Source organism: Wyeomyia smithii, chromosome 1, assembly GCF_029784165.1.
Source record: "Wyeomyia smithii strain HCP4-BCI-WySm-NY-G18 chromosome 1, ASM2978416v1, whole genome shotgun sequence".
NCBI classification, from domain to species: domain Eukaryota; kingdom Metazoa; phylum Arthropoda; class Insecta; order Diptera; family Culicidae; genus Wyeomyia; species Wyeomyia smithii.
Window position 1 is genome coordinate 125243129 of NC_073694.1, and position 23712 is coordinate 125266840.

The 23712-nt window shown below is 34.3% G+C and overlaps 1 long non-coding RNA gene across 1 annotated transcript; it reads left to right on the forward strand.

The window, feature by feature from the left end:
• Positions 1-13504: 13504 nt before the first annotated feature.
• Positions 13505-15549, forward strand: LOC129718834 (uncharacterized). The gene is made up of 4 exons (XR_008727057.1): positions 13505-14511; positions 14800-15030; positions 15108-15326; positions 15392-15549. It is a non-coding gene; the product is annotated as an uncharacterized LOC129718834 (long non-coding RNA).
• The last annotated feature ends 8163 nt before the right edge of the window (positions 15550-23712 follow it).

Here is a 23712-nt window from a genome sequence, read left to right on the forward strand (position 1 = left end):
TATAATAATTGATTCGATATTATTTACTAGTTGAACCCTTCCGGCGATGCTCGGGATAGATTTGAAATTAACCGTTATGTGCTCGACAAAAAACACCCTTAAATGCCCGACGGGTACCCGGGTATCCATAAATTGAAACTCTTGTAACTTTCACAATTTTCATCTGATTTCAATAGTTTTAGTGCTCAAAGATTCAGCAACTCTACCATCTCCATTGGAATCAGTGTCAGCGGTGCTCCGAAAAGAAATTCTCATTCTCGGAAATCCGTTTTTTTTCGGTAATATGTTTTGAAACTGAGGATTTTTATGAATATTTGATAATATTATTGGAATAATTACAATTGATGCCTCACGTTCCGGATATATCCATCTTGGCTGGCATTCGGCCATTTTTTAATCCTTTACAGAAACCGGAGGTCGCCATTTTGATACTCTAAATGGCCGCTGAGGTCGTTTTCAGGTCTCCGGACATCATTTCGATTCCGAAAGTACTCATATAGGGTGGTATTTAGTCAATTATGGCTGTTTTCCAGAAACCGGAAATCACCATCTCGGTTTTCTAAATTGCGTCTGGAGTTGATTTCCGGTCTATAGGCACCATCCCGATTTCGGAATTATCTATATTCGATCGTATTCGGTCAATTTGTTTCTCTTCCAGATAGCGGAAGTTACCATTTTGGAATGCAAAATGGCGTCGGGGTTCGTTTGACAGTCTCTAGATATAATACCGGTTTTGAAAATATTCATAATGGATAGTATGTGACATTGTGTTATCAAATTGTTTTGTATGTCCACTAGAAGCCCCGGTGGAATCTGTTCCGTAAGGGCCATTTCGAAGGCATATCACTATAACACCATAAAAATGGCCTATGGAAGTAGTTTTATAAACTTCGGACCAATAGTTGTAAGATTCTGCTCGAAAATTCATGAAATTCTTCAGTTTTGCAACATATCTCCGAAAACCCAGATTTTCGGCAATGAGAAAATTCTTCCGAGGCACCGCTGAATCTGATTTCAATGCAGAGAAGTAACTGAATCTTTTGATGCTAAAAGTGTCGAAATCGGAAGATAATTGTCAATGTTACAAGAATTACAATCTATGGGTACGCGGGTACCCCGTTAGGCATATTGTTATTACATAAAAATTAATGTTATCAAAAGTTCCCTTTTAATGAGCTTTGATTGCAGTGAACTATGAAATTCCGTTTTATGAAACTTTAAAAGGTACCCGGGTACTCCGTCAAGCACATAACGGTTATACGAATCATTTTTTTTTATATTTCTCTGCCGCACTTCACTTCAGAAATATTACGTTTCACCTCTGATACTCCAATCGTCATTTTAAATACAAAATCTGTTGGGCTGTTGTGAATAATTTCTGGCCTCTGGGCATCATCCTGTTTCTGAAAACACTAAGATTGGATGGTATTTGACTACCTTGGGCTGTTCGCCAAAAACCGGAAATTACCATCACAAAATTAAATATGGCAGCTGGAGTTGATATAAGATGACCATTTAGGGTTGTTTTTTTTTTATTTTTAAGTTTAGGTCTAACAATCTGCAAGATCAATCACGATTGTTACAATGTTTGTAGTTACGTATTTGATGAAAATAGCTTCGTGTCTGAGATTGGCGGCACACATATATTTGTCATATATTATACCGTTCCAGCAGAAAGTTAAAAAAAAAAGTTTTGCGTGCGACATTAGATTTTTTTAGCTTATGCACAATGTCGCATCTAGTGCACCGTTTAGCGTAAAAAACCGCATAAGTTCGAAACGCGGCAAAATAAGATCGGTGCTTAGAATAAGGATATTCAAAAACATCACTTCGCGTGCACATTTGAATCAACGATTTAATGTGATTAAAATTTATCAATTTTGGGGCTACTAACTTTCATGATTTTACATGTCTTCGTAATTTTATGAATAATATCTCATTTTTATTTATCAGATTGAGTTATTTGCAATATATTTCCATATTTTCTTCATTTGTCATATATCCTTAAATTTCATTGCTAAGCATTACCGAACATTTTAATGTAAGTAATCACTTTATGTCATTGCTTTGAAATTCGAGTTAGAGGCGAATCACGCAATAAATATCATCATTATGAATGTTTTATGTGGTGAATAATATCTCAATTTTTAGTTATCAGGTACCTGTTGTTTCTCCTCAAATGTCTCTTCTAAACATCATCAAACATTTTTTTTGAAAAAAAAAACATCATCGCTTTTAATTTTGATTTAGATGAAGTTTGAGCATTAAAAGTCATTATTCACAAAACTGCTTGAAATATGCGTGAAACATATTTCTCCTCAAATATTTTTCCGAACATTTTAATGTAGAAAAAAAAGAACTACGATTTAAAGAAAAAATGGAGCATGAAAAGACATGATTTTGCATTATAAACTCAGTTTTTAGTAAAAAAAAACCATAACTTTCCCACACATGTCTATCCGAAACAATAACAAACATTTTATTATAGAAAAAAAAAACACAAATCATCGCTTCAGACTTTGATTTAGAGGTAAATCAAGCATGAAAAGTCACGGTTTTTCATGTTTTTCGAAGTCTTGTGAATTATATCTTTAGTAATCAAATACCTATAATTTCTCCTCGAATGCCTCGTCTGAATATCAACCACATGCCATCGCTTTGAATTTCGAATTATATGGTGAACGTTGAAGGTTGAACGAAAAAAAGTCAGGTTTTATTCATGTTTGTGATATGTGAATGATATCACAATTTTTATCATTTAGATGAAGAAAAAAAATCACAATTTTTATTATCACAAAACCGTAAATGTTTTACAAATATATTGCCTCGACATACATGCCAGTGCTTACTTTCTTGATAAGGACGATTTAAAATCATGGTGCTTATTGTGTACCTTAGAAACGGCGGGAATAGTATCAATAAGCTCGGCGTTACGAAATTTCATTTTTATATAGTAGATAAAAATAATTATTCATGCGCCATCCTATAAATGAAGTGCTCTAATCCAATACTGCGCTATCAAAATAATCGAAACAAAACAACCTGCACATCGTCGTTGTTGCATCGCACCCCAGTAGGTATAATTCGCGCAGCCCCGCCGCCACGTTTTACATTATGTGAATGATATCACAGTTTTCATTCTTAAGAAACCCTACATGTTTCACAAATATATTCTTCAAACTCTACGAATATTTTCTTGTAACAAAACGTACATGTAACAGCTTACTTTTTTTGATTTGAAACAAATTAAAATGATGGTGCTTATTGTGCACCTCAGTAACGGCGGGAATAATATCAATAAAATCTGCGTTACGTAAATCCATTTTTATATAGTGGATAAAAATAATTAATCATGCACCATCCTATAAATGAAGCGCTCTAATCCAATATTGCGCCATCAAAATAATCAAAACAAAGCAACCTGTATAATCAAAACAAACAAAGCTACATCGCCGTTGCTGCATCGCACATAACGAGGTTTGAATCGCATAGCCCCGTCACCACGTTTTACGTTATGTGAATAATAAAACAATTTTTATTATTAAGAAACCCTAAATGTTTTACAAATATATTGTTTCGAACTCTACGAATATTTTCTTGCAATAGAACGTACACGTCACAGCTTACTTTTATGACTTAGAACGATTTAAAATAATTACCATTACCATTGCACCTCAAAAATGGCGGGAATGATATCAATAAGATCTGCATCACGTAATTCCATTTTAATATAGTAGATTAATCATGAAGCATCGTATGAATGAAGCCCTCTAATTCAATTTGATAGCGCATATCAAAATAATCAAAACAAAGCAATCTATACACCGCCGCTGCTGTGTCGCATACCACTAGGTATAAATTGCACAGCCCCGCCACCACGTTTTACATTATGCGACTGATATAACAATTTTTATAATTTAGAAGCCCTAAATGTTTCACAAATATATTGTTTTGAACTCAACGAATATTTTCTTGCAATAAAACGTACATGTCACCGCTTACTTCCTTGATTTTAAACGATTTAAAATGATGGTGCTTATTGTGCACCTCGGTAACGGCGGAAATAACATCAATAAAATCTGCGTTACGTTAATCCATTTTTATATAGTGGATTAAAATAATTAATCATGCACCATCCTAAAATAAATGAAGCGCTCTAATCCAACACTGCGCTATCAAAATAATCAAAATAAAGCAACCTGCACATCGCCGTTGTTGCATCGCACACAATGAGGTTTGAATCGCACAGCCCCGCCACCACGATTTACGTTATGTGAATGATATCACAATTTTTATTATTAAGAAACCCTAAATGTTTCACAAATATATTGTTCCGAACTCTACAAATATTTTATTGCAATAAAACGCACATGTCACCGCTTACTTTCTTGATTTAAAATGATGGTGCTTATTGTGCACCTCAGTAACGGCGGGAATAATATCAATAAAATCTGCGTTACGTTAATCCATTTTTATATAGTGGATAAAAATAATTAATCATGCACCATCCTAAAATAAATAAAGCGCTCTAATCCAAAACCGCGCTATCAAAATAATCAAAACAAAGCAACCTGCACACCGCCGTTGCTGCGTCGCATACAATGAAGATTGAATCGCACACCCCGCCATCGTGATCTCTTTGCGGCAGGAGAAGTTTGGTTGTGTTTGTTTTGACCAAGTCCGCATGCCAGCCGCACCGGACTTGCTTCAAAACAAACACAACTAAACTTCCCTCTCGCCCGCGACGCACGAAGACGAATGCACCCCTAGGAGCGAATGAACCCTGGTCCGACATTTTTGTTGCATTTGAGCACGACATCGGACCGATGTTGAGCGAAATGTCGACCCGTTGTTGGACCGATCTATCGGAGAATCGGACGCGAATTGGTCCGACATCGGCCCGACAATTCTTACTGGGACGTCGCGCAAACAGATGCACGATTTATTGTATTGGTGTGTGTATTGAACTCTTGTTTATTCTCATCGAAAGCAAACGTAGCGCAAACATTTTTTTATTTTCAATCGAGTTGTGATTGAAGTTTAATTATTTCGTGTTGCGCTAAAAATTCGCGTGTTTAAAGTAAGAAAATACTGTCGCGGCGGGTTAAAAAGTGTCGAAAGTGTTTTTTCGGCTTCTGGGTGTAATTCGGTGCTATGTTTTCTGTAATGGGGAGTGAAGTAGTGACAAATTTATAATTTTCATGTGAAAAAAAAAAAAGTAAAACCCATGGAAGTTAAGTGCGGTGCATATCATTCGTGAGTGAAACGGAAAATCTAGCGAATTTAAAACGGATTTAATCCGCGCTAGATGATAAAAGAATGCTGGTTGGTAACCAGCAAGTGTGTTGTTTTGGTGTTTGGTGTTTGTGTTTATTCTTCTGCATCTTTAATAAGTGCAATTGCACTCGCCAGGTTAGTGTTTCAGCAAAAAAAAAAAATTAAACCACAGCATTAATTCCGGCCGGCTGTTTTAGTTGTTTTTTTTTAGACCGCTTATCGAGTCAATTAAAATATGCATTTAATTGTTAAATGTTAGAGATTTAAAGTTGTTTATTTTCTAGCTCATTTGCGTTAGCTTGACGGAGCAGTGTTTACAATACATATTATTTTCACAGGGTTAAAACAAACTTGTTAGAGGGAGTCATCGCTACACCCGATTTACTGGGGTTAGTATGGTTTGACAATTTTCTGGTTGGGGGTTGTTGGGTTGGGAGCTTGAGTTTGTTTGTATTATTAAGTAATTATTAACTATATTTTTTTCTAAGATAAATCTAAACTAATTTCTAATTACTAGTGACTGAGTTTTCGCATATGTATTACACTGCATTTCACATTGCACCGAGTTATAATTGTTCAATGTGTAGGGCGAAAATTGTCAGTTTTTTGCAAGCGTTTAATAAAAATGAATCATAAAGTCTTATATGAAACAGGTTGATCAAATTGATTCAATGCAAAATAAGTTTTGTTGTGAAATTTTACTGCACTTCTTTAAATATCTTTTTTTTTTGTCAAAATTAGAGTGACACATTGTTTCTTAGCCACTGTTAAGTGGACTTTTGTAAAATTTCATTTTGAAACATTGATTACAAATCAATGGCAAATTCGTTTTTGCAAACACATAAAAAAAATTAAAACAAAAATGAACTAGCTTTGAAATATCAAAGAGTGCATTTTCTAAAACCAGTGCACTTTATAAGAATTGCAAACATGCATAAATCGTTGTAATTCTGAAAAACTTCGTTGTATAATAAAAAACATTTCGTTAGTTAATCGAATATGCTATTATTTATTTTCACGTAGTTGACGAATAGTCTTGATTCTCAAAAGGATCCTCGATTTTAAAAACTTCACGAAACTTAGACTTGATCGACTGGGCTGGGAATTTTTTTGGCTCAGTTTTTGTGTCAATCACATTTGTTTCCTGTAATATTAAAAACTTTTACCCCAATAGCAGTGCATGTTTGTACACAGAAGTTTCCAAGCATGATGCGTGTTTCCGTACCATTGACTTTGCCGCATCTCATAATCGTGATTAAGAGAGACGGTTTAGAACTTGATTATTTTTTACTGCTGAACTGATCTAGCGAGTATCGAGTGTTTCAAGGTTTTCAATATAAGTTTTACACAATAGCAGTTGAGAAAAACGGCAATTTGTCCAGACCACGCCAAGTTTCAATGATGTTCAAAATTGGCTATAGGTAATATCATGCCAGTATAAGCTTGATGTTTTTTTCTAATTGTCGGCGTTCTAAAAGCAAGATTTCTGTTTTGATTGCTTAGTTTTTAAAATAAATATTACATATTTTGTCTTTCCACCCACAATATGATGATTATTGAAAAAAAAAAAATAAAATAAAATAAAAAGACCCGAATAAAAACATAATTTACTTTGAATAAAAAGCCCGTGTTAATGCTAATACAAATAATTGAAAGAGGAACAGATATGTTTAGTAAACTTTAATCAGTTAGCTTTTTAAACTCTAGCAAAGTCTATGGGAAACATTGTAAGTTTTATTTTTCTTTTCCATTAAATTCAGTTCCCGAGTTTACTATGATGTTTTTCGCCATTTTCAATTTTCCAAAAATATTTGATTAGCTTAAAATGGGAAACAATCAAAATTACTTTCAGTGTGCTAATCCGATTGGTTCCATTTTTTTTAATTAGCAAAATCTTAAAATATATATTTATTTTTGGATGATCAAGGGAATTTTAAATTTGTTTCTTGAAATCTTTGAAATTATTTACTCGATCATCGGTTATTTTTGTATGCGAAAGTTGCATGAAATTGAGAATTGAAATGGTTGTCTAACAACTTGTTTCAAGAAAATCATTTTTACGTTTCAGTCGCTTTTTACACGGCGGATACGCGGCGCGTAGAACAAAATGGGAAATCTTTTCTTCTAAACATTCCAAAAGTGGGCAAGCAACAAACGCGTTTTTCACTTGAATTTCCCAGAAAAATTTAAATGGTTTTTGGTAATTTTCTCTGATATTCGAGTTCATTCGCAGAATGAAATAACACTGCTTTTTAATTTTCAAACATGATTAAAAACTTTTTACAAGTAAATTTTTTTTACGTGGATTTCAGAATTCACTCGGTATTTTTACGTGGATTTTGAACTTAACGCGTTTTTTGGAAGCTAGCCTTTCATGGCAAACGACTTTAGGATATTAGAATTTTTAAGAGCGGTTTTCTTGAAACAGCATTTTTACAGTCGACTGGAATATTGATTCCAGTTTTTGTTTTTTAGGGCTATTACATACCAAAAACGCGTATGTGGGACTTTTGCCAAATTTTTCAAAAAACAAATTAAATGTTCGTTGTTTTTTAAAAACAAAAACGGAAGTGTTTAGGAAACTCTGTCGTAAAAGCGTAGAATACTCTTTTAGAAAAAAAATGTTCTTGGCCCAGGTGAGCTCAGGTTATGTTGTTCGCTGTTTGACTCGTCATTTTTAAACAATAGTTAGTTAATCTAAAGAGTTCTTAATCTAAAAGACTTCCACAAAAAATGTCCCAGTTTCAAACTTTGCATAGATGTTTCTATGGGCAAAAGACGCATTGGTTTAATTTTTTGAAACACGACTCTTTTTTGAGAAGCTATTGAAAAATGCTATATCGAAAAAGTATTGATGGTTATGAATACAGTGATCACCCGATTATATCTCACCCTGTTGATTTTTGGCGTGATAAAATAGGGAAAGTGATAAAATCGGGAAATTTTTAAAATTTATTTCTTTTATTGAAGGTGTTAAATCAATAACTAAATACGTGAAATCAGCGATTATAATTTTTTTTGGAAAATTTATCTGTACAAACATATGAAAAAAGCTACAGTTGTTTTTTCATAAATCGATATATCTGAATAATGACTAAAGATAGAGAAAAGTTATCAAGGGATGAATTTGAGAAAACTGTTTAAGCTTTAAAAAACAATATTTAAAAAATTCAATTTGAGATCCTGTACTGGAAAAAAAATTTCAAAAACAAAAAGTGACAATAAAAAATCGATCATCACTATTTTTTTTAAACATTTTTTTAGATAGATAATTCAGTTGCCTGAAACTTTTCTGAACAAACCTTAAAAAATAAAAAACCTAAAAAAATCGATGTAGAGGTGCAAATATATTACAATTAAGTTTTTTTATTGTTTATGTTTCTGTTTGAATTGGTAAAATCAATTGCTTGCTTTTTTGTAGCGCAGTACCATAAGCAAAATATTAGATGTTCTCACAACACTAAGCTTTGCCGAAGACAGCATGCTGATATCTCTCACATATTGCAACCAGAAAAATCTTAAAATGTAAATAACGATTTTCAATGCCTTCTCATAGAAAACTTTATGTTGCTTGCAATTTGTAAGAGATAGAAAAATGATGTCTTCCGTAAAGTTTCTTGTTTTGAGATCACCTAATACTTTGCCTAAGACACCAAGCGTCTATCTTTATCTAATGAAAAAGTAAATATTCTATCTCACTTTTAGGAGGATTGATCTTCCAGCTTTCTACATCAAAAGATGCGTTTTCAAATATTTTGAAACTTCTCCGAACATATTATACGGTTAAAATAAACATTTGTATCACTATTCAATTATTCGCACGATAACAGCAAAATGTAACATTGTGCATCGGTTGAATTTTTAATGTAAACTGCATCCAGAATGATACACAGAATTATGAAAAATATCTTAAATATTTAAGCGTGATAGAAAATCAGTTCACCCTGACATTTTTTTAAAGAAATGTTTTATGATGATAAAATCGGGTGAAAAATGTGATAAAATCGGGGGTAGATAAAATCGGTGGCAGATAAAATCGGGTACAGATATAATCGGGTGATTACTGTATTTTAGTGACAAAATGGTTTGTTTGATTGGTGTGACGTCTTCGGCATACTTGTTGATAATAATTTTGTCTTTAAAAAAAAATATACTCTGGAATTTAAACATTAAAAGAACAATTCAAAATTAATTATGTGAAAAAACTCTTTTTTTAATAATCTGATTTTTTTTAATAAAAAATAAAAAAGATTCCCTAAACATTGCGGACTGTCCGGTCATGGAGGAATCAAGAGAAAAAAGTTGTACTGTTAAAAAAAACAATTTATTTTGTATTTTTTTAATGTTGCGTCCTTGAAAGATAGTCTGCGTCATTTTGACTGCTCGCTTTCTGCAATGTTGTCCATTTTTTTGCTAACAGTGCGTTGGTCTTTTCTCATTATTTCTAAAACAATAAAGAAATATTAAAACTTGAATTCTGGGGTGACATTGCGCATTTCGTGTCGAGCAACTCGAATAAAACTAAATGATCGCTGGGGGCGTAATGTTTCGTGTTTCGTATTTTTCCGACTTTGCGGGTTAGATGGGCCGCAGGACAAATGACAATGACAGCTTATTTTAAGCTTAAAGCATAACTGGCAGTATGCGACCTACTCGAAAATAGCGAAAATCGTTCGAATCGAGCTGCGCAATGCCACCCCTGGTTTCTGTTATTTATCGGTGAGGTGACACTGTAATGACCATTCAATGATAATTTAAAGAAAAAAAACCTATTCAATTATTTAGAATTCAGGAGTCATTTCGACGTATGATTATCCTTTTTTTAAAAGTTAAATGAATGTATCGAAGATTAGTTTTTTACGCATATCAAAATATGTTAATAAAATCCAGTAAAAATGATGAACACGAAATAGAGAAAAAACTAGAGTATCGGTAAGGAATTGCATCACATCGACAGAGGTCGCTCTTCGGCAGGTTTTGAATTAGAATGCTGAAAAAAACCGCTGCTTATGTGTGAAAATCGGGAATTCGCCATGTGATGGAATGTTTACCTTTAAAAAAAAAGTCTAATAGTTTGCAGATAACAATTTTAAACTTGAAAAAAATCTTAATCATAATTGTTTTCGATACGTTTGGCATGTCCAAGTTCTGATCGACACCATTTTCAGGCTCTTGGTACCGCAATGCCAATTCGTTGAATTAACCCCAATAGTAAGCTCGTTTTGCATCGTTTCAAAATTAATTTGAAATCTTTCAAAAGAGTGTCTGAAAACAGTGCTTCAAAACTTTTTGCTTTGTACTTTTTGTCGTTAGTAAACCGGTGATACACCAATGTTACATAATACCTATTAGAAATTGCTGGGTGCATCGAAGTAACTTGCACTTGGGCAACCTGAAATGATTATTTGAATTACCGCTTTTTGCATTTTTTAAAATAGATACAGGCCAATATCAGTGGAAGTAAAGTATGCGCTCACTATACATATGGCTTTTTACGGTACTAAATACATCTGCATTTCTACACTTGTGTTATTTAAAAAAATCGAAAAACTTTTTATTGCATTTTATGAAAGGATATGTACCTTCAGATAAAGCAATAAATATATTCGGATTTTTTCGACTAGAGTATCTTTTCTCAAAATATCATAAACCTCTGAGCAGTAGCACCGATTTGGCTGCTGCGCGCCACACGCCACGAACGATTATCTCGATACTATTTTTTCCAATGTGGCTGTGATAAGCCTGAATTTTAGACAGGCTTGTTTTTAACATTAATAGCGTGCTCGGAACGAAGGAATTTCAATTTAAAGCCACATTTTTTTCCTACCGAAAATTTTTACTAAAATAACGAAACTTTTAAGAAAAACAATCACCATTTTTGTGAAAAAAATAAAGCATGCAAAATCCTCCATTCATGTACATCCAGGGGCGGATTAAGACGAAAGCGAAGCAGGCGGTCGCCTCCTCGTCAATCATATAAGGGCGCTTAATGTGGGAGCGAATATATTAAAAAAATCTAAATTCAAACCACAATAATAATTTGAATGTTCGGAAAGTTTAGTTGGTTGGGTGGTTTTCCAGGCTTGCTCATCAAGTCAATAAAAATATGAATTTGTACATTTGATTTTTTATTTTGAAACATCGATTATAAATCAAATCAAAATTCTAGTTTTTAGGAATACTTAAGAAATGGAAACATGCAAAAACCGTTGTATATTTGCTAAACTTGTTCCGTTTTAAAATAAACACCATGTCAATAGTAATGCTGTTTTTACTCTCACGTAGTTGACGGGGAGTCGTGATATTTAAAATGGATGATCTCCTGATCATGAGGGCTTCACGAAACTTAGACTTAATCGACTGAACTGGAAACTATGTTATAAAGTTTCTTTGTGTCAACTGAATTTGTTCATAATTCAAATATATAAATTTTTTTCATTATTTTTAACTGCTGAACTGATCTAGAAAGTAAAGAGTGGTTGGAGATTTTTTATATAAGTTTTACAAATGGCACTTGGGCAAAGCGACAATTGTCAACAGGACATACTAAGTTTTAGTAAAGTTCAAAATTTATTACTGTTATTATCATGTTGGCATAAGCTTGTCGGTGTTCCAAGAACATTCCCAAAAGACTGTCGTGATTCATCATTATTGGATTTCTGTTTTGCTTGCTTATAAAGACTTGGTTTTTTTTAAACAAATATTACATATTTTATATTTCCAGCCACAATATAATTGACAAAGTTAGAAAGACTTATTTAAAAAAGAAATTTACTGTGTTAATGCTAATATAAGTTATGAGGACTTATACAGTCAGGTTTTTTTACGCGGTGTTTTTATACGCGAATTTTTTTACCAGTTTTTTACGCAGGTTTTTGAATTAACGCGGTTTTTTAGCCGGATTTTTTAATTAACGCGGTTTTTCTTACGCGGTTTTTTTACGAGGTTCGTATCTTTCGCGTAAAAAAAATCTGACTGCATAAATTATATAAATTAAAGGACAAAAGATATATTGATAAAAGTTTTATTTATTAGCTTTCTAAACTGTAGCAAAGCTAAAAAATGGGGAAAAATCTATGTTTTGTTTTTCTTTCCCATGAAATTTATTGGATATCAGCTACCGAATTTATTCTGACGGTTTCTTTCACAATTGCAAACGTTCATAAAAATTAAAAAGAGTTTAAAATTAGAAAAATTAAAATTACTTTGGTTACATATTTATTTTGGTTGAATGAATAAATGTTAATTTGTTTTGGACATCTTTGAAACTTTTTACTTGACCATCACTCATTTTTGTATGAAAATGTTTTTTTTTTGCTTGGAATTGAGAATTAGTTTTGTTGTCTAACATATTGTGTTTGGAGATCTTATTTTTTCTAGTTCAAAACCACTTTTTGCGCGAGGGATACGTGGCGCATGGAACAAACATGAAAACTCCAGAATCAATGTTAATGTTAATTTCGAAACTGTTCTAAGTACTTGAAAAAGCAACTAAATAGCAGAGTCAATTTCACCTGTGAAATGAACGAAACGAAACAAAATTTAGGACAAAAAAGGTCAAATAAAATAAGTTATTTTCCAGAAATTTAATTTGGGAAATTTCGCCGACGTTCTCATCATCAAAACAATTTTTGGAATGGCCGACTTATTAAGAATTTGTTGTAGAAAAAATCACGCAAAAATTTGCGTAAAAAGCAATTTCAGTGTATTTCTGAACGAAAAACCAAGACAGTTTCAAACGGATTTTGTAAATATGAGCTCCTATTTTAAAACAGTTTATTAAATTGTTTAATGAATAGATATAGGAAGAAAAATTAAATTGGACATATATATTTTTTTTTGAAATTTATGACAAAACAAAATTTCATTGTTCAAAAATTTCCCTACATTTACAAACTTTAATAAAAGCGGATGCCAAATAAAACAAAAATCATTTAACACTTCTGAATTCTTTAGAGAGAATACTACCGTTTCAATTTCACAAACTCGATTGTTCTAGGACTAGGTGAGGTAAGGTTAAGATGCCCCGTCGATTTCAATCGTTATTTTTAAAACATCAACTTTGACACCATCTAAAGATAAACCACTTGCAAATAATCCTCAAAGGATGCATTTAACTGAATGACAATATAACTTGAGTACCCGTAGAAAATTGCATTACGTCAGCAGCGGTCGCTCTCCAGCAGGTTTTGCATTCGAATGCTGTTGAAAAGGAGCCGAAGAAAACCGCTGCTGAAGTATTCCAAAACCCTACATATTTTTTTACATTTTCGCAAAGAGCTGAATGTGACGTTTAAACTAACAGAGTTGTGATTGTTTATATTACAGCAGAAATTATTTTGGTTCAGAATAAAAGCATAGAAAAACAAACACATTTTTTAGGAATGTTTGATACATGGATCGAAATTATTCACATTCATAGAAATGCAAATGTATAAACCTGCAAATCTGCTGCTTGTGATTTAAATCAAGTTGAATTTGATCGCTTTTCGAAATTTTTTGGATCGCGAAAGTTCAGATAGCTATGTTCTCTCTTCGGACCGCACCCTTTGGAATCCAGGTCCGATGTCAAATACAACTATTGATATAAATTGAAAAATGAAGGGAGGTTTAGAAAATCTGAATCTGATGAAGGGAGGCGTTAAAAACAGTTTTCGCCTGCAGCTCAAATCACTCTTTGTCCGTCTCTGTGTACAGCGTAAAGGTACAACCTACAGGGTTTGTTTGTTTGTTTTTTTTTTTTTATTTTATGTTTTGTTTTTGTGTTTCTGATAAGTAGTTCTTTCTGTAACATGCTCACCGCGAGAGACGTTGGAATCATGTTTTTGGTACAATGACTGCTGTGACTAGTTTTTTTTTCGAAAGTTTTTGATCAAATGATATGCGTAAATAAATATGCATTTACTTTTCTAAAATATAATGTTTGTCTACACCAACAGAAATAATTTTTATCTATCGCGAGAACAAGTGCATAACCTTCTGAGACAGGAGCTGCGTGGCCGCAAGGTTTTAGAGTCTGCTTTGTCAAGCTTTGTCGGTCGATATCAAAAATGAATAAACATGGGTTTATTCTCAGGTTCCCCCATCACTTACTTTTTCTTTACGTTCAATTCTATAATACCTTTGTGTGAATTTCTCTTAACAAAAATATAACTTGATTTTAGTTGAAAAGTATTGCAGTTTTAGAAATATCTTGCATTCATTCCTAGGGTCCAATGAAAAACAATAAGAAAGGTGAGTACGATCAGCCAATCTACTTGTTTCGGGAAAAAACACGTTTAAAAGTACGTGGTCCCATAAGCTTTTTTACTGCTTAGTGGAACAAAATGCTTTGTGAGATGATAGTTTACGACATCAAATGTTCAAAATTTTGAGTTGTGTCATTAACCGACGATATAGTGGTATATTCACTTCTTCACAATGCACTTCGTTTGGAGATAAACACTCTGGCGATACGCTACAGTTTTCAAGGAATCATTTGAATTCTTGGAAAGCTGTGAATTGACTTTTACTCTTATCCAGCAAACTATTTTACTACCGGAAACACCCGACTTTGCAGTGTAAGTAAATAAGAAAATAATTGCAAGTGATGAATAAAATTTATTTTTTTGTCATTATGAATAGCTTCACGTTAATTACGAGCGAGATCTGTACGCGGCCGTAGTCACAGGAAGCTGAGGTCTATACCGGGTGCGCTTGAAGCTTCCAATGCCGAACTTGAGTGAAACATACCAGCACGAGAGCATGAAAGAGGTTTGTTTTACTTTTTGTGTGTGTGTGTGTTTTTTTTTGTTTTTTTTTTTTTTTGACCAGAGTAAATCCTAATCCAGAGACTGCTGCTGCTGGACTACTGCTGCTGTTGGGACCACTGTTGCTGCTGGGACTATTGCTACTGCTGCTGGGACTATTGCTACTGCTGCTGGGACTGCTGCCGAATTGTTGCCTCCAAGCAGTTCTGTGGAAACTCTAGGTACATGGTCCAACGATCAACTGTAAAGCTCAGAAATATTCAAAGGGATCGGTAAACTTGCTTCAGCGGGAGAACCTGGGTAAAAATTCAATGTTTCCATTATGAGAACAATTGCTTATTTTTTCCCTTTATTCTACTTCTTAGACTGATTCGAAAAATTAAGCGATTGCGACATCGATCGGGCAAGCAAGCCTACACAATCGGAACGCTGCATTCATACACATATCCTGTTGTTACCAGGAAATGATTTATTTAAAGAACAAACAAAATAAAATTCAATGTAATCTAATGTACGCTTTTCCAAATGATAGAATGATCAAAATAAACAAAAAAAATAAAAAACTCAAATTATTGTAAACTTTTTTTTTAAATGATTACAATACCCTTGCTAACAAGTCTAGCGTAGTAGTCAAGTTTATTCACTTTGCTCGTGTACCGTCAGTGTTTGACGGTAGGTTTGGTTTCTCTTGCTCCAGTCATATATATAAAGTTTATGTACGAATTAGAATAACAGAGTTCAGCTATTCTCACTGCTTTCGGGCAGTGTCCAAGCTGTGACGCGAATGCAAAAAAAAACGAAAATATTTCACTGCCACATAGTCACATCTTCGCAAGTTGCTGCCATGCACTCTCCGGAAAGCACAAAATATCGTCGGCAACGATATTTTTCATTCGCACGGCGACAACTCGGCACTGTCCCGGACATTGCACAGCGGCTTGGTGTGAATTCGTTAGAAATAGCACTGTATTAATAATTAGAGCAGGGGCGACTCGTCCATAGGTGCAACCTGTGCATTGCACATGGGAACGCCTTGCAAAAAATATATCTAAATCGCAAATTTAAATTAATATTTTATTGGTTTTTAGTTTCACTTTCAAATAGTAATAGTGTGATTACTTCCTCAAACTGCGATTTTCAAAATTTGTAGTTGAACAGGTAGGTTCAAAAGCCATGAGTCGCCCCTGAATTAGAGACACCTCACCGGCTGTCGCACCTGAATATTAGACTGGGACATGGTAATATGGGAAAAAAGCGATGGTGTTATTTTTTCGCTCCCATGCACTTTTCGTGTTCCTTATGGGTCCTACAATAACTGTGTAACTTTTCAGATCGATCGGTGAAACGCCCGATTTGCGCCGGATTTCCAAAGCTTCCATACGATTTTATATGGGAAAAACCCCTTTTTAAAACTTTTTCTATAGAGATGTCCACTTGGCTCCTAAAAATATATCAATACATGATATTTATAGGAAATTTTCCTGGGGGGGGGAATTTTCCTGGGAAAAACTCTTCTGAAGACCGCAAAGCGCTACCTTGCTTGTGAAAAAAGATATTCACCCCCGACTAATTGAATATCTGACGGACGGCTCTCCATTGAATTTTACTAGCAATACTGCTGCAGCATGCTGCTGTTGCAAATTCAACCATGTGCTGAGAAATGATATCGCTTAAATTTATCTTGGAGGCTTCCCCGAAGATACTATGAGCAAAAATCACACTTTAAAAATAATTTCCACGCAAAATTATTTCTCATACTTAAGCGAGTTTGCAATAGCAGCATGCTGTAGCAGTGTTGCTGGAATATTTCAAAGGTGAGCCGTCCGTCAGACATTCAATCAGTTTGGGGTGAATAGCTGTTTCTACAAGCATCGTAGCGCCTTACGGTCTTCAGAAGAGTTTTTTCCAGGAAAATTTCCTACAAATATCATGCATTGATATTTTTTTGAGAGCCAACTTAACATCTCTAGAGAATAAGTAAAAAGTGGATTTTCCCATATAAAATCGTAGGGAAACTTTAAAAATCGGACGCAAATCGGGCGTTTCACCGATCGATCTGAAAAGTTACACAGTTGTTATGGGACCCATTAGGAACACGAAAAGTGCATGGGAGCTAACAATTATTTTTCGCCCCACCCTACTGGATATGCGAATGACCTACGCAATTGAAACAAAGCGGAATTTTTTTTATGATACATAAATTGGAACTATGCTGTGATACACCCGAAACACGCGACCCAGTGAATCGTTGTAGGCTTTGCAGACAAAACAGTTAAGATTAAATGTGTGAAGATTTTCTTAGCTTTAAAATTTCAAATTTATTTGAAATATGAACATAAAACTATAAAATGTCTGTGCCGTTTTAAGAAAATTGCACACCCTGATTAGCTGAAGAATGAATAAATAATGAAAATAATGTTGTTTCTCCTTGTTCATGAGCTCAAAAACCTGCAACTTTGTGATATTTATACACTCTTTTTAATTATTCTAAAATAAAAAAATGGCAAACAATGTCAATTGATCAAACCTTCCGAACAATCAATTACTTCTTATACACTCGCGGTAGTTTAAACCCGATTCATTTAATAAAATCAATTATATCAAAATCAATCAATATTTCTCTGTCGCATTAACACAACTCACTTGAGAATTACTCATATTCAATTTTATTTTGCGATTGGGGCTGCTCTACAGAAACTGCTTTTGACAGTATTGAAATTATTGGCCAAATACCACTTTAGGCTATATTCCTGATACCGGAGTCGTCATTTTGGAGTTCGAAATTGCTATTGGGAATGATTTCTGGCCTCTGGGCATAATCTTGTTTCTGAAAATACTAAGATTGGATTGTATTTGACCACCATGGGATGTTCGCCAGAAGCCGGAAAATACCGTCACATAATTAAATATGGCAGCTGGAGTTGATATGGGATGACCAGTTAGGGTTGTTTTTTATCATTCTTAAGTTTAGGTCTAATAATCTGCAAGATCAATCACGATTGCTACAATGTTTGTAGTTACGTATTTGATGGACATAGCATCATGTGTCTGAGATGTGAGGCACACATTTATTTGTCATATGTTATACCGTTCTAGCTGAAAATCATAAACAATGACTTGCGACGTTAGATTTTTTTTACCTTATGCACAATGCGCATAATATCGTATATAATGCACCGTTAAGCGTAAAAAGCGTGTAAAAACTGCATTTATTCAAAAATCCGCGTGAAAAAAATCGTTAAAAATGCGAAAAAAAACTGACTAGTGTGTAAAATATGGATATTTAAAAACATCACATTTGAATCAAACAATTTGATGTGATTAATATTTATCAATTTTGGGGCTACTAATTTTACATGTCTACGTAGTTTTATGAACAATTTCTCATTTTCTATTCATCAGAATAAATTATTTGCAATATATTTCCATATTTTCATCATTTGTCAGATATCCTCAAATTCCATTCCCAAGCATTACCGAACCTCTAAATTCAGAAAAGCACTTATCATCGCTTTGAATTTCATGTTTGAGCCGAATTACGCATTAAATATCATGATTATGAATGTTATATGTAGTGAATAATATCTAAGTTTTAGTAATCAGCTACCTGTTGTTTCTTCTCAAATGTCTTTTCTAAACAAGCACAATCATGTTTCACGTAGTTTTGTAAATAATATCTCAAGTTTTAATAGTCAGATACCTACTATTTCTCTTCAAGAATCTTTCAGAACATTTTAATGTAGAAAAAGTCACATGTCATTGTGAATTATATCTTTAGTAATCAGATACCTATTATTTCTCCTCAAATGTCTCGTCTGAATATCGATATACAAAAACACATCCCATTGCTTTGAATTCCGAATTATAGCTGAAAGCTAAAGGTTGAATGGAAAAAAGTCAGGTTTTATGTATGTTTTACGTTATGGAATGATATCACAATTTTTATTATTAGAAAACCCTAACTGTTTCACAAATTTATTGCTTCGACCTCTACGAATATTTCTTGCGATGAAACTTACATGTCATCGCTTACTTTTTTGATTTAGAACGATGTAAAATCTTGGTACTTATTGTGTACCTTAGAAACGGCGGGAACAGTATGAATAAGATCTGCGTTACGTAATTCTATTTTTATATAGTAGATAAAAATAATTAATCATGGACCATCCTAAAAATGAAGCGCTCTAGTTCAATACTGCGCTATCAAAATAATCAAACCAAAGCAACCTGCACATCGCCGTTGCTGCGTCGCACACAATGAGGTTTGAATCGCACAGCCCCGCCTCCACGTTTTACGTTATGTGAATAATATCCCCAGTTTTATTATTAAGAAACCCTAAATGTTTCACGAATATATTGCTTTAAACACTACGAATATTTTCTTGCAATAAAACGTACATGTAACCGCTTACTTTCTTTATTTAAAATGTTGGTTCTTATTGTGCACCTTAGTAACGGCGGGAATAATATCAATAAAATCTGCGTTACGTACATCCATTTTTGTACAGTGGATAAAAATAATTAATCATGAAACATCCTATAAATGAAGCGCTCTAATCCAATACTGCTCTATCAAAATAATCAAAACAAAGCAACCTGCACATCGTTGTTGCTGCATCGCACACAATGAGGTTTGAATCGCACAGCCCCGCCACCACGTTCGCCAGAAGCCGGAAAATACCGTCACATAATTAAATATGGCAGCTGGAGTTGATATGGGATGACCAGTTAGGGTTGTTTTTTTATCATTCTTAAGTTTAGGTCTAATAATCTGCAAGATCAATCACGATTGCTACAATGTTTGTAGTTACGTATTTGATGGACATAGCATCATGTGTCTGAGATGTGAGGCACACATTTATTTGTCATATGTTATACCGTTCTAGCTGAAAATCAAAAACAATGACTTGCGACGTTAGATTTTTTTTACCTTATGCACAATGCGCATAATATCGTATATAATGCACCGTTAAGCGTAAAAAGCGTGTAAAAACTGCATTTATTCAAAAATCCGCGTGAAAAAATCGTGAAAAATGCGAAAAAAAACTGACTAGTGTGTGAAATATGGATATTTAAAAACATCACATTTGAATCAAACAATTTGATGTGATTAATATTTATCGATTTTGGGGCTACTAATTTTACATGCCTACGTAGTTTTATGAACAATTTCTCATTTTCTATTCATCAGAATAAATTATTTGCAATATATTTCCATATTTTCATCATGAGGTTTGAATCGCACAGCCCCGCCTCCAAGTTTTACGTTATGTGAATAATATCCCCATTTTTATTATTAAAAAACCCTAAATGTTTCACGAATATATTGCTTTAAACACTACGAATATTTTCTTGCAATAAAACGTACATGTAACCGCTTAGCGCATGTAAAGCGCTCTAATCCAATACTGCTCTATCAAAATAATCAAAACAAAGCAACCTGCACATCGTTGTTGCTGCATCGCACACAATGAGGTTTGAATCGCACAGCCCCGCCACCACGTTTTACGTTATGAGAATGATATCACAATTTTTATTATTAAGAAACCCTAAATGTTTTGCAAATACATTGTTTCGAACTCTAAGAATATTTTCATTGCAATAGAATGTACATGTCACAGCTTACTTTTATGATTTAGAACGATTTAAAATAATTACCATTACCATTGCACCTCAAAAATGGCGGGAATGATATCAGTAAGATCTGCGTTACGTAATTCCATTTTAATCTAGTAGATAAAAAAATTAATCATGAATCATCGTATGAATGAAGCCCTCTAATTCAATAGTGCGCTATCAAAATAATCAAAACAAAGCTACCTGTACAAGTGTATACCGCCGCTGCTGCGTCGCACCCAACTAGGCATAAATTGCACAGCCCCGTCTCCACGTTTTACGTTATTTGAATGATATCACAATTTTAAGTATTTAAAAGCCCTAACTGTTTCACAAATATATTGCTTCGAACTCTACGAATATTTTCTTGTAATAAAATGTACATGTCACCGCTTACTTTCTTGATTTAAAACGATTTAAAATGATGGTGCTTATTGTGCACTTCAGTGACGGCGGGAATAATATCAATAAAATCTTCGTTACGTAAATCCATTTTTATATAGTGGATAAAAATAATTAATCATGCACCATCCTATAAATGAAGCGCTCTAATCCAATACTGCGCTATCGAAATAATCAAAATAAAGCAACCTGCACATCGCCGTTGTTGCATCGCACACAATGAGGTTTGAATCGCACAGCCCCGCCACCACGTTTTACGTTATGTGAATGATATCACAATTTTTATTATTAAGAAAACCCCAAATGTTTCACAAATATATTGCTTCGAACTCTACGAATATTTTCTTGCAATAAAATGTACATGTCACCGCTTACTTTCTTGATTTTAAACGATTTAAAATGATGGTGCTTATTGTGCACCTCAGTAACGGCGGGAATAATATCAATGAAATCTGCGTTACGTAAATCCATTTTTATATAGTGGATAAAAATAATTATTCATGCACCATCCTTAAATAAATGAAGCGCTCTAATCCAATACCGCGCTATCAAAATAATCAAAACAGAACAACCTGCACACCGCCGCTGCTGCGTCGCATACAATGAGGTTTGAATCGCACACCCCGCCATCGTGATCTCATTGCGGCAGGAGAAGTTTGGTTGTGTTTATTTTGACCAAGTCCGCATGCCAGCCGCACCGGACTTGCTTCAAAACAAACACAACTAAACTTCCCTCTCGCCCGCGACGCACCAAGACGAATGAACCCCTAGGAGCGAATGAACCCTGGTCCGACATTTTTGTTGCATTTGAGCACGACATCGGACCGATGTTGAGCTAAATGTCGACCCGTTGTTGGACCGATCTATCGGAGAATCGGACGCGAATTGGTCCGACATCGGCCCGACAATTCTTACTGGGGTTTGCTATCGGTGAGAATAAGGTCTGCGCCAAAGCGAGAAAGACAGAAAAAACCGAAAGAAAGAGCGTCCAACACATAATTCGAGCGAATTTCGTTCAACCCGCATGAATTTTGAGAGAGATGGGTCCGATGGTCCGAATCGCGTTCCATGAAATTCTGACTGGGAAATGTCGGAGATGTCGGACCAGGGTTCATTCGCTCCTAGGGGTTCATTCGTCTTCGTGCGTCGCGGGCGAGACGGAAGTTCAGTTGTGTTTGTTTTGAAGCAAGTCCGGTGCGGCTGGCTGGACTTGGTCAAAACAAACACAACCAAACTTCTCCTGCCGCAACGAGATCACGATGGCGGGGTGTGCGATTCAATCTTCATTGTATGCGACGCAGCAACGGCGGTGTGCAGGTTGCTTTGTTTTGATTATTTTGATAGCGCGGTTTTGGATTAGAGCGCTTCATTTATTTTAGGATGGTGCATGAATAATTATTTTTATCCACTATATAAAAATGGATTTACGTAACGCAGATTTTATTGATATTATTCCCGCCGTTACTGAGGTGCACAATAAGCACCATCATTTTAAATCAAGAAAGTAAGCGGTTACATGTGCGTTTTATTGCAATAAAATATTTGTAGAGTTCGGAACAATATATTTGTGAAACATTTAGGGTTTCTTAATAATAAAAATTGTGATATCATTCACATAACGTAAAACGTGGTGGCGGGGCTGTGCGATTCAAACCTCATTGTGTGCGATGCAACAACGGCGATGTGCAGGTTGCTTTATTTTGATTATTTTGATAGCGCAGTGTTGGATTAGAGCGCTTCATTTATTTTAGGATGGTGCATGATTAATTATTTTAATCCACTATATAAAAATGGATTTACGTAACGCAGATTTTATTGATGTTATTTCCGCCGTTACCGAGGTGCACAATAAGCATCATCATTTTAAATCGTTTAAAATCAAGAAAGTAAGCGGTGACATGTACGTTTTATTGCAAGAAAATATTCGTTGAGTTCAAAACAATATATTTGTGAAACATTTAGGGTTTCTAAATTATAAAAATTGTGATATCAATCGCATAATGTGAAACGTGGTGGCGGGGCTGTGCAATTTATACCTAGTGGTATGCGACACAGCCGCGGCGGTGTACAGATTGCTTTGTTTTGATTATTTTGATAGCGCAGTATTGAATTAGAGGGCTTCATTCATACGATGCTTCATGATTAATCTACTATATTAAAATGGAATTACGTAATGCAGATCTTATTGATATCATTCCCGCCATTTTTGAGGTGCAATGGTAATGGTAATTATTTTAAATCGTTCTAAGTCATAAAAGTAAGCTGTGACGTGTACGTTCTATTGCAAGAAAATATTCGTAGAGTTCGAAACAATATATTTGTAAAACATTTAGGTTTTCCTAATAATAAAAAGTGTTATATTATTAACATAACGTAAAACGTGGTGACGGGGCTATGCGATTCAAACCTCGTTATGTGCGATGCAGCAACGGCGATGTAGCTTTGTTTGTTTTGATTATACAGGTTGCTTTGTTTTGATTATTTTGATGGCGCAATATTGGATTAGAGCGCTTCATTCATTTTAGGATGGTGCATGATTATTTATTTTTATCCACTATATAAAAATGGATTTACGTAACGCAGATTTCATTGATATTATTCACGCCGTTACTGAGGTGCACAATAAGCACCATCATTTTAAATTGTTTCAAATCAAAAAAAGTAAGCT